This window comes from Canis lupus, chromosome 13 (assembly GCF_003254725.2).
Source record: "Canis lupus dingo isolate Sandy chromosome 13, ASM325472v2, whole genome shotgun sequence".
NCBI lineage: Eukaryota > Metazoa > Chordata > Mammalia > Carnivora > Canidae > Canis > Canis lupus.
This window is the reverse complement of record NC_064255.1, coordinates 18,639,401-18,656,070: the sequence shown is the minus strand read 5'-3', so window position 1 is coordinate 18,656,070 and position 16,670 is coordinate 18,639,401. Positions and strand designations below refer to the sequence as shown.

At 38.2% G+C, this 16,670-nt stretch overlaps 1 long non-coding RNA gene across 1 annotated transcript in view; it reads right to left on the bottom strand.

Annotated features, from left to right (window-relative positions):
* Positions 1-4,267: 4,267 nt before the first annotated feature.
* LOC112662093 (uncharacterized) overlaps positions 4,268-16,670 on the bottom strand; it is a 21,339-nt gene continuing 8,936 nt past the window's right edge. The window contains exons 3-4 of the long non-coding RNA XR_003138208.3: positions 15,734-15,858; positions 4,268-7,584 (exon numbers count right to left, since the gene is read on the bottom strand). This is a non-coding gene — a long non-coding RNA (uncharacterized LOC112662093). The remainder of the gene's footprint in view (positions 7,585-15,733; positions 15,859-16,670) is intronic.

Genomic DNA, 16,670 nt, shown 5'->3' with positions numbered 1-16,670 from the left:
AGATGTATAGTTCTCTGGAAAATTACTGTTATTATTTTGTATATAGAAGTGTTTTGAATTTGCATGGATACAAAGCAATTTATACCTTATGATTCTTAGCTTTTTTTCCCATCAACACTTGTTTCGTATGTTTGTATTTACTATTGCTTCTGATAGCTGCTTAGCAAAGCACTGAACATACCACTTCCTACTTATCTGTCCATCCATAGATGCATACCTAGGTTGTTACCAATCCCCCACTTCTGCACATGGTTCTGAGATGACAATTCTTAGATAAGCCTGTATATGGGTCTGTGGACAATTCTCGCTGGGATATATATAAAAGAGAAGCTTACTAGGATTTATTAATATTTCATTTCATTAAGTACTTCAAATTGCTCTCCAGATGACTGCATTAGCTTACAATTCCGCCTGCAGGTGTGTTTCAAATGCAGGTGTGTTTCAAAAGGTAATGTGTTTCATTACCTTCATTTTGTGTAGGTCTCAGCCTATCTATAGGGATGCCATGAACTAGGAATGCCTGTTGGGGAGTGCACCCACCCCAGCCTTCACTGTTGGTGGCAAGCCCTATGGACATTTCCCTAACAGAACCAATGTTGTGGCTGGACTTGCTTTTGTGGTGCTTATTATGATTGCAAAATTTACCTCAGCAACACACCCAAGGTCACACAGCCAGGTCACAGAGGGAGAGAGAGAGCATACACAGACCTGGGACTCCACCTTTATTGAGATTGAGGGTAGGGTTCCTAGGATTTCACAAGACCACTCTTTGCTGGTGAATTTAAAACAAAAAGCAAGAATTAAAACATGAGAAGGGAAACAGGGTCAACCAAGTGGCCAGTTATCTTAGTCACCCAGGGCTTTCTAACACAGGAACTTAATGGGTGGAGGGACCTGGCTCTCTATCCAGATGTGTTCATTCGAGATGGATATCTTTGAAATGGATGCTTCAGCTTTTTTTAAAATAATTTTTTTTATTGGTGTTCAATTTGCCAACATATAGAATAACACCCAGTGCTCATCCCATCAAGTGCCCCCCTCAGGGCCTCTCACCCAGTCACCCCCACCTCCTGCCCACCTCCCTTTCTACCACCCCTAGTTCGTTTCTCAGAGTTAGGAGTCTCTCATGTTCTGTCTCCCTTTCTGATATTTCCCACTCATTTTTCTCCTTTCCCCTTTATTCCCTTTCACTATTTTTTATATTCCCCAAATGAATGAGACCATATAATGTTTGTCCTTCTCCGATTGACTTATTTCACCCAGCATAATACCCTCGAGTTCCATCCACGTCGAAGCAAATGGTGGGTATTTGTCGTTTCTAATGGCTGAGGAATATTCCATTGTATACATAGACCACATCTTCTTTATCCACTCATCTTTCGATGAACACCGAGGCTCCTTCCACAGTTTGGCTATTGTGGACATTGCTGCTATAAACATTGGGGTGCAGGTGTCCCTGCGTTTCACGGGGATGCTTCAGCTTAATGTCAGGTACTTCTATCACATTCAAAGAAGCTAATTGTCAGGCACTTACACTACAACTTTTCCTAATTTTTGCCAAATTAGTGTGTATAAAATAGTCTAATGTTAGAGTTGCACCTCTCTAATTTCAAGTATCTCATCTTATAGTTGTTAGCTTTTTGGGACTCACTATGAATTGCCTGTTGATAAATTTTGCTCATTTTTCAACTCAGCTCACTGTTTTTTAACATATATTTGTAAGAATTCTTTTAGCATTATAGATATTAATCTACGTTAGTTTTTTACATTGTAGGTGTTTAACCCAAGTAGGCTGCATGAACATGATAAATCACTTTACTGTATTACATAGATGTTTTAGGACTCATTATTATGTTTTATTGATTAATTTACTTGTTCTTATGTACTAGACCCAAACTATTTCTAAGGCTTTATATAAAACTTGATGTATAACCAGATGAACTTCTCTTTCCTTTTCATTTTAAAACTGACAACTAGTTCCATATTTTAATCTAAGTTTTGGAATGAGTTTGAATGGAATTTTTATTGGAACAGCATTAGATTTATAAAATAATTTGGGAAAAAGTAACATGTTTATGATGCTAATCAGTCTCATTCATGAACATGGTATATTACTACCTTTTGTAAATTTTCTTTTACATATTTTAATGGGGTTTAAAATGTTCCTCCAAGAAATCTTGATGAACATCTATAGAGTTGTTGAGGGGATTTGTTGCTAGCTATAGAGTATTTAAATTTCTGTTACATATATATATATATACTTATAGCCAGCTAGACTCAGTTTAGATGATCCGAATCTGATCTAGGTGTTGACCATATCACCTTGGCCACATCAATGATGTAGATTCTTCACAGCCTATTTGATCTGATGGTTATTGGCCTGGATATCCACAATGAACACAAGTGTGTTGTCTTCTATTTTCTTCATGGCTGACTTGGTAGTCAGGGGGAACTTGATGATGGCATAGTGATCAAGCTTGTTTCTCTTGGGGGTGCTCTTTCAAGAATATTTGGGCTGCCTTCAGAGATGCAGGGTTTTGGGTCCTCGGAATGTAGGTGACCTGCAGATCTCCTTTTTTTGTGGGACAATGCACACCTTTCAGCACAGCTTTCTTAGCTTTCAAAGCCTTTGCTTTGACTTCGGTTTTGGGAGGGCCAGGGGCTTCCTTCTTCACATTTGGCCCCATCTTCGTGAAAAGACTTTATTATATTTTTTAATTGGTTATTGGTAACCAAGTAGACATACCATAGTAGACATGAGGTAACTGGTAAAGGAAACTTGATTCTTTTGGTATTAAATTTATTGATTTCTTTGGATACAATTGATATTTAAATACTAAATCCTTAAGCTTTAATTCAATTTATTCCCTTCTTCCTTAGGTTTTTAATAAAGCTTAAAATTTTTCTATAAAAACTGTGAACATTTTGTCCAATTAGTGCCTGGACAATGTACAAATTTCTTTATTTGCTCATAAATCTCACATTGATTTTTATAATATTTTCTTATCAATATTTTTGTCATAGAGGAATACTATTGATTTCACAAATTGGACCTCAAATCCAGCAACCATGCTCATCTCTAATTTTTCCAATATATGTTCTGTGGATTTTTTTTCAGGTTTTCTATGTGCATCTGCAATAATGGCAGATTAATTTCATTCTTTTATATCGTTACTCCTTTTTTTTTCCTTTTTTAGTTGTACTAGAATACTCCTCAGCTCAAAACTCCATGGTGGCTGTCCATCTTACTCAGATCAAAGCCAACCTCCTTGCAATGCTCTGAGGTCTTGCAGTGGTTGTCTTACACCTCTGACTCAGGCAGCTGCTGTACATATGGGTCCCTTTGCATCAGGCACACTGAGCGCCTCACTGGTTCTGAAACTTTCTAGGAGCAGTCTTCCTCCCAGTCTTTTCAGGATCAATTGTATTTACATAAACTGAGAATGGGAGCTTCCTTAAATTTTACAGCTGAGGCACCTCATTTACTTTACTTTAGTCCAAGCTCCACTTTTCACTTAATCTGTGTTTGCCGGCAAAGCTCTTATCCCAAATATCTGCATGACTTACTCCCTCACATTTTTCAAGTCTTTGCATAGATAGTGTCTATTTAAAATGGATGCCTGCAAGCACTTTCTATCCTTCTTTCTTGCTTTATTGTTCTCTATAGCTTTTATAACTACTTAACACACTCCGTGATATGTATTGATTTATTATTTTTTTACTTCTCTCTCTCCCCACTAGAATGAAATGCCTATTAAGGGCAGACATTTTTGTCTCTTTTGCTTACTAGAATATCCTCATGTAACTGTGTCTGGCATATAGAAGGAGTCCTATAACCATTTGTTGGTAAGTATAAAATGAATGAGTAAATTAAATTATTGATGTTTTCATCTTGTTCTAGATGGAAAAATAATTAACCTAATATTTGTTCAATAAGAGGAGGTTCACAGTAGGTTTTTGACAATTAGCCTTCTTCAAATTAAACAAGTAGATCTGATGTATCCAATATCATTTCTTAAGGTAAATAATAGAAAATAAATTCAGTTTAAAAAACTCTATAGCATACAGAAAAGGATATTAATATTTAAGTAAAAAAATTAAAATATTAGAATGAAATGCAAGAGGTAACAACAGTGGCTATCTCTGGATAATGGCATTATCATCTTTGTCATATCTATAATTTTTCTGTATTAAAAATAATGTTACTCAAATAAAAAGAAAATGTCAGAAAATAACCTCATTGCTAAGCAATTAAACTATTCACAAATTTCCAAGGACATTATTCCATTTCATTTTATTTATTTCCATTAACAATCCTTTATTGAGCAAAACATTGTGCCAGGTGCTGGGAAAGATACAAAGATGAATAAAACACAAGCCATGTCCTTAAAAGAGTTTATAATCCAATGTGCACCAATAACACAAGGGAGCAAAGTGCTGAGTGTGCACCAGTTATGGAACTCCCAACCCTCTGGGTTCCAAATTGGAATGCTGGAATTATATTTGAGCCTTTGCAATTTCCATCCCAGGACTATGCTTGACGTTATTCTTCCCTGGACCAAATCAGAACTACTGTCTAGGAAGACTTAAGAAAAACCTCAAACACCAGAGGAGGCATGGAAAATTTTTTGGAAATGAGAGAAAGAAAAGAGAATAAGGTGGGTTGGTGAGAAGGTGATCTGACCAGATGAACTGATTGATGGTGGAGGATGGCGGCAGAGGAGAGCATGAGTCAGTGATGTTTCCCATACACTGCTAAGAGCATTCTGTCCACAGAGAAGACAGTGAAGATGAAGATAAGGTAGGAAGGGTGGGAAAACTTTTAGGACTGGGCAAATTCAGCAACCTTAAACCACAAAAATCTTTGAAACTCTGCATTAGAGGAGATCATAAGAGGTCATTTGGGGGCGCCTGAGTGGCTCAGTTGGTTAAGCATCTGCCTTTGGATCAGGTCATGATCTCAGAGTCCTGGGATTGAGCCCTGCCTCTGGCTCCCTGCTCAGTGGGGAGCCTTCTTCTCCCTCTCTTTCTGCTTGCCTCCCCTCATGCTCTCTCTCTCTCAAATAAATAAATAAAGTCTTAATTTAAAAAAAAACTCGACATTTTGTCATTTTCTTGCCTGCAGGCACAACCACAAACTGTCTTCAAGATGGGAATAATCACAACTGAACTTATAGAATGTCCACTATATGGTAGGCATGGATCTAGGCATTTTAACATATTTGAACATGTTTTTTTTTTTTTTTATCACAACAACCCTTTGAAATAGGTGCAGTTATTATCTCTATCTTAGGAGAAAGGAGAGTGAGATGTCAAGAAACTAAGCAACTGGCTGAATGTCACAAGCTAGTAAGGAGGAGAGATAAGATCGATCCCAAACAATCTGTCTTGTGAGTCCACATTTTTAAACTACTATGCTCTCCTGCCTCTCTTTAAGATGTCCAATTTATTTAACCTTAACAAAGAAAGACAAATTATTTTGCCTGGGTCAAATCCCTTTTTTTCTCCATTGATATATCATGCTTGAAGATTGTTATAAAATCAGCCATCAGCAATTATTATTGCTTTAACTTGGAAGTTTAATTGTGGGTAACAAAAGAGTATAAATGCCAGGTTGACAAGGGATGGACCATGGTCAAATGTTTGTCATTAACTTGGCCTCATAGCCACCTCCTTGTAAGATCTCTGCATCACAGAAGAAAAGGTAGGAACTTCATTTCCTGAATTCTCTTCCTCAACTGGTTCCTGAATCATTTTCCAATGAAAGGCATTCATTTGAGATTTGGAAATAGGAAGAGAAATAGAGGATATTATTTTCATCAGGGGATCCCTGGGTGGCGCAGCGGTTTGGCGCCTGCCTTTGGCCCAGGGCGCGATCCTGGAGACCCGGGATCGAATCCCACGTCGGGCTCCCGGTGCATGGAGCCTGCTTCTCCCTCTGCCTGTGTCTCTGCCTCTCTCTCTCTCTCTCTGTGACTATCATAAATAAATAAAAATTAAAAAAAAAAAAAGATTATTTTCATCAGGAGGAAGCAGCCAGATGCATAGTAGACATGAGGTTCACAGTGATCCAATATAATCATCTTGTCATCAAGTGGCTGGGCAGTCTCCTCAAGGAATAGGGCCATATTAGGGATATACTTTTGGGCTCTGTTGTTAAATCAGAGGCATTGATAAGGGTGGCCCGTGATTAATTAGTCTTCATCTCTGCTGCTGTAGCCACTCTGTTCATGGAACCATCATGCCAATTCAAAAGTCTGATGGCAAACACTGCCTAATGCCACTTGGCTTGCCCAATTTTTTCTGCTTGTTTATTCAATGCCTTTTCAATTATGAATGCTTTCTGGAAGTTATTAACATGTGATAAGAACATGTTTCAAATAAAATACATTCACTCCCACATATACATCTTCACCCTCTACTCCAAAAGTTTTGTCCTTAAGTCTTTTTTTAAGTATTTGTCTACAACCTTCTAACTCCTGGCTTTCATACTCCTGACCAACTTGCCAGACTCATCTGCCACTGATATCTATTCCATATATATTAGTTTAGGCCACTTATCTTTCTATTATAAGTGGATAAGCCAGTTGTTCTGTTTAAGATTCTTCCCAGCTGTAAGATTTTTCCTCTCTACTGTTTTTCAAGATCATTTTTCTGAGTGTGGCTATAATGCAGTTATCATTTAATTTCGGCTTGTACCCATATGCTGAACTATTCATAAACTAAATTCAGGCTGTTCCTTCCTGCTTCAGATGGTTTTGTAGATGCCCTCCGCCATATGTTCATTAGTGTGAGCTGATGGAGGGGCATTCAGCCAGCATGATGATGTGGGGGTCTGCTGTGCTTGATCATATAGCTTACTTGTACTGTCTGGTCTTTACTAGTGTTTAATCCTGAATGTATCTACCATTTTTATCTTAGCATGAATTGCTGCTGGGACTATTTGATTCTATGACTTGATGGTTCTAATATAACTCAGCTCTTGATGGGAAATTCTGGTGTGGCTTTTGGTGTCTCACGGCCAAGTATTCCCTCTCTACCAGGGCCCACTAACTCCCTTGGAGCTGTCTTTAAAAGGCAAATAACTCTCCCTGGCCTATGTTTTGGCCTTGCTGTTGAACCTCAGGACCCTGCCTTGTAGTATGCCCAATGGTCCTTGCCAGAAACTCCATGCTACATCTTCCACTTCAGACACCCCCAATAGTACAGGGTCTGCTAGAATGTATAACCCAAGTGGTAGGGCTATTGTACCACAGTCTGGACCTGCTACATAGTTCTTTCACATTCACTTAAAGCTGGTTCTTTTTCATGTCAACCAATGTGTAAATGAAAGAATTATTTGGGGACCCCAGAGAGGTTCCTTCCTTGTTTTGGGAGATGCACTTATAACAATTAGTCTTTTACTTCATAGAAGATGTCCTGGTAAAGCTCTGACCACTTGTGTCCTTATTGGCAGTTGGGTGGTAAGGGATTCAGTTCTCAAATCCAATTCTCAATTCACTCTGACTATTAACTCTGATAGTTCTGATCCTTCGGGAAGTGGACACAGATAAAATTGGCAGTGCAAATTCCCTGTAAGAATGTCTGAAAGATAAAGGGGGAAGAAACAATATTAGGTAGGGGAAGCCTTCAGTCCATGATTCAAATCTGACATCTGTGAAATAAGAGGGGATAGAAGCAGGATTGAGTAGGGAGAGCTTCAGAAAAAGCAAAAGGAAACCTGGAAGCAAACATTTCCTAGTAAAGCTATCTCATGTTGAGGAGAAATAGATCCTAGTAGCTTTTTAATGGTCCATCGTAAGATGAGGACTATACAGGAATCCAAAGTCTTACCTTGAAAGCTAAGATAGATCCAAAAAGGCTCTGAAGTTGAAGGCTATCATCCAACTGCCTTCCTTGCAGCTGAATGGTAAGTTTGTTTCTTGAAGAGAGATCTCAGTGGCATAACGGTCAATAAGAATGTAAGGATCTAGCACAAACATACAGGGTCTGGCCTTGCATAGAAGCAAGGACAGCTTGTCTATAGTAACACAAAGGAAGGCAGTGTTAAAGGTGTAGATGCCAATGGATATATAGTCACGGTAGTGAGATTTGGTATACATTCTCTTCAATTTTCTTAGCAAATCAGAAAGCAAAGTTATCTCTTCAATCTTCTTACTGAAAAATAAAATGCAGTTATCTGCTAAGCATGAGGATGGGAAAGGAAACATTAGAGGTTTGAGAAAAGAGAAAGTAGGTGTGGTACCAAATGGAGAAGGATATTCCAAAGAAAGGAATCAGTATATGTGCATGGATTGTTTGAGTAAGTGGCTTTATATGGTTTTGCTATGACTGGAAGAAGTTAGGATGAAGCTGGAAAGCTAGGTTGAGATCAGGTTATGAGTGTCTTTGAATGATGTGTTCATGATTTAGATTTTTTTATATTTGTGAAAAACTATTCATAGTTTTAACTAGGGAAACTTAATTAGAATAACATTTACACTGGAAAAATAAGTTTTTTTGGCAGCACAGAGATTATACAACAGAGAGAAGTAGAGGTTTCCCTCACTATGTGAATGCTCGCTGTCCAAATCTTCCCTTAACTTCTTATAAAATATCTACCCAAAACTTACTACTTTAGTTGAAATCCGTGCTAATAAGACTACATACATGTGCTAGCAAAAATCCTTTTGGTTGGAATCTGCACTGGAGGATTCATATAATACGGTTCCCATATTTTCACTGTTCTATTGGGATGGTAACTTATGCTCCTGTTTTTAAACCATTTTTGTCTATCTATTATTATTAAGTAAAAGTATTTTTAAAGAAAATTAGAAAAATAAATCTAAAGAAAAGAATTGTCTAGAAAAGGTCATATACTTAAAAGAAATGCTAGAGATGATGAAGCATATTGAGCAAAGTGAATGCATTAAATACATTACGCTTGTCCATGTGCATATATGTATCTTTGTGCACATGATAAGAAAATAAATATTGTGAAAGTACTGTTGATGCTGGAGAGCTTCACTGTGTTACTTGACTCCAGCATAATATTTTTTAATAACTAGAGAAATGTCTTATGTAATGGACTGAGAGCCCCACTCAGCATGAGATGCCCTTTAGCACCATGTTGAAATAGCAAAAGGCTCTAGACATCCCTAAAAATCTGAAAAAGGCAGTGGAGAAAGGAAGTGATTAGGTGGGGGAGCTGAGTTGCAAAACAAGTCAGAAATAGTTTGAGAAATTTGAGAAACTGTAAGATTTTATAATTTGAGGATCACTGGCAGACCCACCCCTAATACTTACAGAGCCTGCGGTAGAGTAAAAAGGAGGGTTGAGCCCACAGCCAAACCAAACTTCCCTCTGACCAATTCCAACCCATACTGTGAGGGGTCTTGCACACGTGAATGTGGATGCTCCAGCCCATACTTCAAAGCTCCATCCACTGGCTCTCTCCCAACCCTTGGCTTAACAAAGAGCCATGCCATGACTACCCCTCGTGTGTCATCCAACTTGTGCAGGCCCTGGAAGTGGGCTTGTATCCATTTGGGCAGGGAATTCCTGAGTCTTTCCCTAATTTTGGTCTAAAAGAGGGACAGAGACACTGGGTGATCACATTCTTTTGATTTCTAGGACTACTTGCTCTGTGGGGAGGGGTCTGCAGGAGGAGGGCCAGAGCTAAGCACAGGATAGGTTTGCTGGGACTTAAGGGCAATACTGATTATGGTCAAAGCAGTTTCTACTAATAGTGAGGATGAATCAATCTTTCTCAGTGAAATAGAGGGAACCATTGATCAAAAAGAAGAGCCATGAATGGCAATGACAAATCTTTTTAAAAAAATGTAGATAATGCATAAATATAATCACATATGATATGATATAATGTAACATAATACAACATTATACAGCATATAATAAGAAAAGTAGTGGTGTCAAAGGAATAGTTTTTTATTCTCCCTGAATTAAATTGAAATGAAATGAACAACCACAAAAATTGTACAAACAAAAAATATCTTCAACCAAATTAGGTAATAAAATATTCTCATGAATTTGAAAATATAAGTGAGTGGGGCCAAATTATCAAAATCAAAAACACCCTCTATGATAAAAAACAAACAAACAAAGCAAAACCAAACAAAAAATAGGGCATAATACAAAACAAGACAAAAAACCCCGAGAAAATATTTAAAGACCTTGACCTGGAGCACCGAGAAATCACTAACAAGTAAGTACTAATTTCCAAAGGCAAAGTCTTCTTGGAACCTCAGTGCCCCTATTAGAAAAGATGGAGGAGGACACACAGGTCCTAATTCATGAGTGAGATCACATAATGTTGGGCAGTTTGGACCTTATGAAGTCCTGAAATGAATCTTAACCTCTTCCAGGGCTAAGACTTGCATTGAGGCGAAACCCAAATTAAGCAGGAGAGAGTGACTAGGGGTACCATTCCTTGGAGTGATCCCCCAGATACCTGGTGGCAGTTTGATTATAATGGGCCACTCCAGTAACAGAAGAGGCAGGTCTTTATTCTTACTGAAAAAGTCATTTACTCAAAAAGTCACTTACTCTGAATTTGGGTTTATCTTTTCTGCATGAAGTGCTTCTGTCAACACTCCTCCAGTGCCTTACAGATACCCTATCCGCTGTCATAGTATTCTACATACCCTCTTCCCTGTCACTGCTGTCAGTCAGGATCCTCAAGTTTCTCTCTCAGGCTTTCTCATTTCTGCTGGTACACAGTAGCCAAGTTCTATAGGTCTTTTAGTGAATAATCTCTTCCCTCCCTTATCAGGACAGCACTACATCCGGCTATGCAATGCTGATGCTTGAACTTGGTTATTAGTCTAGTGGCCAGTGGTAGAGGTAGAAGTAGATGTTGGAAGGTATGTGCATTAGCTGAGGTCTGTGTACATCCTGCCAGCAGGAAGGTCATAGTTGGGTAGGGGGATCTGGGTGCTATCTTCTAGCGAGAGGAAATAGGCCACTTATGCAGCACAGAGGGCTCCAGGGCATGTAGAGATTCAATATTTACAGTTGCATCTACCCTGTGACCCTATCCTAACCTAAGCATTTGGGCTTTGCTCTTTCGATGTGGCCTCTGACTTTGGTTAGGAGCTTGTTGAGGCTTTCCGGCTTTTTTTTTTTTTTTTTTTTTTTTAAGTTTTCCTCCTATTAAATGCTGTTAAAGAGGCCTTCTGATTTCATACCATGCTTTAAGTCATCAATTGGCTGACCCGAGACTATGATACAGTTTTCTCTTCAAACAATGGTGTCCAGAGTACAAAACCATCAGAATATCAAAGTGAATAGTTTCTGCCATTGATGGAAGCACCAAATATGTTATAATTCAAGAGATTATAAAGGTATTTTTTTAAGAATCCCACAGGTCACCTTTTGTAGGTTGCAAGAGTACCAATTCATTATTCTGAAACCTGGCAAGTAAAGGAAAAGAATAACATATAAGTTTTTCCACAATGATATAACAAGAAAATTGCAATATGAAATATAAGAGATAGTTAAAAGATAGGTATGGTATAATGCCTTCTGCATAATATTCAAAGGAATCTTGTATATTATTTATAGATACAAACATATGTGACAGAGTTTTAAAAACATACAAAGTGATAAACCACATTTCAGGATAGTAATTACCTCAGGGAAAAAGGAGAGAATGAGATCGGGGAGTTTTATACAGAAAACTTTATAGTATCTATAATGTCCTTCTTTGAAAACAATTAGAAAAAAATATCTGAAGCGAATATTGCAAAACGTACATATTGAACAGACTTGAGAGACAGTTGGTACCATCAAGCTTTTCTTGATTATTCTCTCATTATAGTTTTTTTTTTTTTTTTTTTTTTTTTTTTTTTTTTATGATAGTGAGAGAGAGAGAGGCAGAGACACAGGCAGAGGGAGAAGCAGGCTCCATGCACCGGGAGCCCGACGTGGGATTTGATCCCGGGTCTCCAGGATCGCGCCCTGGGCCAAAGGCAGGTGCTAAACCGCTGCGCCACCCAGGGATCCCCTCTCTCATTATAATTATGCTTGAGGTTTTTCATTATTTTTAAGATAAATAAAAAAATAAATAACAGCCTTTATGATTTCTGTGTCTAGAGAGCCTGAATGATGGTGGCATCATTCAATGTAATACAGACAAGATGAACAACTGGTTTCTTAGCAAGATAAGGGATTAAACTTTGGCTATATTAGGTTAAAGAAACCTAACATGTATTTCCATCTTATACAAAACAAACTATCTTCATGTCCTCCTTTTCTTTTCGCTTTATTTTTAAATGAACTTTCTAGACTGGTTAGGCATGTCTTGAAGATGAATGGCCTCGACTGAGTATGTCTAGATTTTGTAAGAATGTAATGTAAAGTTTTCCATGTTTTCTGAAGACTTGATGGAGAAACATGGATAAAATAGAAGACCAGTTAGATGTGCTCAAGGTTTTACATAGAATTAGTTATGGTTTGGCCCCAAATGGATTAGTATTGAACAATAAAGATGTCTCTAATACTTAAAAGGTATTTTGTTGGAGTGGTTATAGACAATAAGAACAAGTAATGAGCTTATCTTCACAGAAAATAATAGACTAGAATTTATTTAGCATTATGAGGGCTAGGCTGTCTCAGAAACACTTTGCTTGCATTATTGCCTTTTACTAATTATGACAGCCCTTTCAAATAAGTATTGTTACCATGCTAATTTCATAACTAAGGGAAATCCAACTCAGACGGGTTAAGTAGCTTGCCAGGGTCATTCAGTAGCTTGCATACCTACTTACTAACTTACCTGAAACTTCCCAGGAGCCGTGGAAAAAGGCAATGTCACACGATGGTTCTGAGCATGGGGTGTGGGAGTCAGGCCAGATCTGAGTTTGAGTCTGAGATTGTTGGCTACTAACCCTGTGGTTTTGGGCAGGTACTTAATCTCTCTGATTCTCAATTTGCTCACTAAAACTGCAAAAATAACAAGCGGTTGATTTCACAGGGCGTTTGTGAAGAGAAATGAGATGATGCATGGAAAGCCCTTCTTACGTGTACAGGACCTTGTATCGTTGAATGTTAGCTAGGAGATGCTTTAGGATAATACAAAGGAATGGCCAATATAAATGATAAGCTATTGGGAAGATGTTTTTGCCTGGTACTCTTGGCATTAAATTGTCTCATTGGCTCCTATGTATAGACTGGCTCTGGGTTGAACCACACTATGGATCCATGTGCATCATTTTAGAAAGAGCACTTCTCCACAATGGTGACAAAGCAGAGGAATGAATTATTGGACTTACTTCTCTTGTTCAGAGTCCAGGAGGCTAGAATCCAAGTTCATTTCTACTTCAAGATGAGAAACAGTAACCCTGATGATGGGTGAGGTTATCACATATTTTTAAATTTTGAACAAGCAATTAACTCACAGTGGATGTCCTGTCAGTGCTGAGCAGGACATGGGGCAGCTTCTAATGATAACACAGTGATAAATGTTTCTCTTAGTCAGCTTGCCAAGCTCACTTAAACCCAATAGGAACTGTTAGCAAGGTGCCAAGGGGACCGGCTCAAAGCTTTTAAAGGTCTTTAAATATAACTTTTCTAATTATAAATGTAAAATACTGTTTGTTGTGGAAAATTGGAAAATAGAGGTTTTCTATGTGTATTATAAAAGGAAGGGCATTTTCTAGTAATAGACAGTCCTAGTTACAACCATGTCCTCTTCTACATTTTCTTTGAAATATGCAGTTTCATGAAAAAATAGGGATGATTTTGAAAGACAATTTCACAGATATTTTTCATGGCTGCTGTGTATTTTAGCCCTTCTGTTAAAAAGACTTCTTTCTTCATTATGCTATGAAATTTAAGTCAACATGACACCATTTTTTTTTCCTTAGAAAAGCAGACTCACCTCCTCCGATGCAGCAATTGGCTAATTTAAACCTCAAAGAAAGGGCCTATGGTGGTCACCCTTCATCCGGGATTTCATTACAGGAGGTGGTATTTCATACACTAATCAAAACATATAAGCTGAACTGAGTGCCACCCTCCTCTCCATCCTCCCCAAACAGTGTGATTCCTTAGAGGAATGATTGCTTTGCTCTGTCTTGTCCTTAGCTTCTTGCATCCAGATAGGAATTCTCCAAGTGTAGACATCAGGATAGTACAAGTATTTATTTTTGATAAGGCTCAAGGGATTTTCTCAAAAGTATATTAAAAACATATTTTTCAATAATTCTTTTGTAGTTGCTCAGAAAAATTTTGGAAAGCTAGAAATTATAGTCTTTATTTTTCAGATGAAAGGCTTATTTTCTTATTAAGTAACTGGCTCTTTGCCTCTTCTTCAGGCCATGACCTCACTTTCTGAACAACTAATAGAGGCATTCTGAGTCACCTATTGGGTGCTATGGGAGAACAAGGTGGGTTCAGACTTGGTGATGCCTATAGCGCATGTTGGAATAAATCCAGGAATGTGTATTTTACTGTCTCGCAAGAAAACAAAAACAACCCCCCCCCAAAAAAAAAAAAAACAAAAAAAGTGAAGCAAATAAGTCAATGTATAATTACACAGGAAAATGTCAAACTTATCTTGGAGATTTTGGGGAAACAGAAAAAAAAATTACTTAATTTAAAAAATTACCGTGTATTTTAGAGGCTCTTTAAAAGCCTGTTGTACCTGGAAATAATTACTCTCAAGTGGCAAGTGTGATTCGTAGCCACGTTAGGTCTAAAAGGAAGGTGATAGTGATTGGGGAGTTTAGCTGCCAGGAAGGCTGTTCCATAAACTTCCAAAGTCTGAGTCTCAGACTGCTTCTAGAAGAGTCTCTAAACCCATGACTATCAAGGGATGAGGATGAAGGTGTGGGTGCTATTTCCCATGGGGTCTTGTTTTGTTTTTTAAACCACATGTGGGGACGCCTGGGTGGCTCAGTTGTTGAGCATCTGCCTTAGGCTCAGGGTGTGATCCCAGGGACCTGGGATACAGTCCCGCTTTGGTCTCCCCAGAGGGAGCCTGCTTCTCCCTCTGCCTATGTCTCTGCCTCTCTGTGTGTCTCTCATGAATAAATAAATAAAATCTTTAAAAAAATAAACCATATGTGATCCCAGATCAGAATCTCTGGATATGTGGACATGGAGTGAATTGTAGGTAATATTGGGGAAAAATGCAGCTAGACTTCCATGAATTAACTGACTAGCTGTATCTGATTAAACCTCTTTCTGAAAACAACTGAAATAGCTGAAACAAGGCAAAGAACTTAAGCACCAAAACATTTGAAGATATCTGAGAGCTACCAAGACAGCAGGACTTGTGCACCCAAGATCCAAGAAAAGGAGAGAGGGCTGAAAGCACATTGGCATCACTTTTCTTTCAAGGCATTTGCAAATTTGAAAGCAGCAGAGAAGTTGAGGAGGTAGGCAGAGATTTTGACTAAACTAGAGCTCGAAGGACCATAATAGAAATGTAGAGCCCCCTATGCCCCAGGTGTGAGAGTGAACTGGAGACTCAGCAGTCCCCAGAAGACAGAAATCCAGATTGAAATGTGTTCAGTCTCAAAATGCAAACAAAACAAAACAAGATAAAACACAGCTTTCCCCTCTCTTCATCGTATGTCTTATCAGTATTGGGAAGGAAGTGACCTCTCTCTTAACCAAGGTCCAACCCTCCATCTGTGTCCATCAGTTACTATCACTCTTTTTCCTGCACCAATAGGCTCACCATATCGCTTTTTTGTCAACCAGTATTTTTTGTCCCGTTGGCACTCACCATGCTATGAGTTGTTTCTCGTGATTGGACTTCACCAAAATGCTTCTTTGAGTAGAATGGAGCAGCCCTTCAGTTGGACACAGGAACTTTCTCTGGGCTTCCGTTTTTCTTCCCCAGATGATTTTCTTAAACATATTTCAGGAACAATAGAATATTTTTATGTTAATTAAGCACTTTACTTTCTTGTCATGAATCTTGCCCTTTCCTGGCTATTTACCATAGTGCTAACCATGTTACACAGCAGACCCTTCAGGGTAAGCCCATGAGACACATGGGAGAGGGGAACCAAATACACATTGTGGCTGAATGTCAGGTGACCCAGAGTTAAAACGAGTATTCGGCCAAAACTGAAGCTGAAGACTAATGTCACCTCATGGAATGCATTTCCAGGGCACAAGAATAAGTATTAAATTTTCCAACTTTTAACTTGATCATTAAAAATGCTGGTAGTCAAATTTTTAAAGTTTGATACTGTTGCACAAGACAATAATTTCTTAGGCGTCACAAGTGAGGTCAATACGCTCAACCTTTGCTGTGCTAAATAGATTCTCACCTTCAATTTAGGTTGGGAGAGGGTGAGGCTATTTTCTGTTGCGCTTCGGTGTTTTAAGTGCTGTGATGCGAAATGACCCCTGAGTCACTGAGCTTTCCTCTTGTACAGAATTGCAACATGCAGAACACATAAGAGGATTATTTTTCATTCAATTTTGAAAGTCTACCTATATTTGAAAGTGAATATTTAGATGTTAATTAATATTTAACTTGGTGACTCATAACTAATATTGCTCATATGCTACAAGCATATAGACATATTAAGTATTTTACATTATATTATAAACCTATATGGTTATATATTTTCTTTTGTTAGCTGTGCACAATCTCCATTTCCTGCTCTCATAGGGAATAGAAAATTGTAGCAGTCATCACTTGACGGATT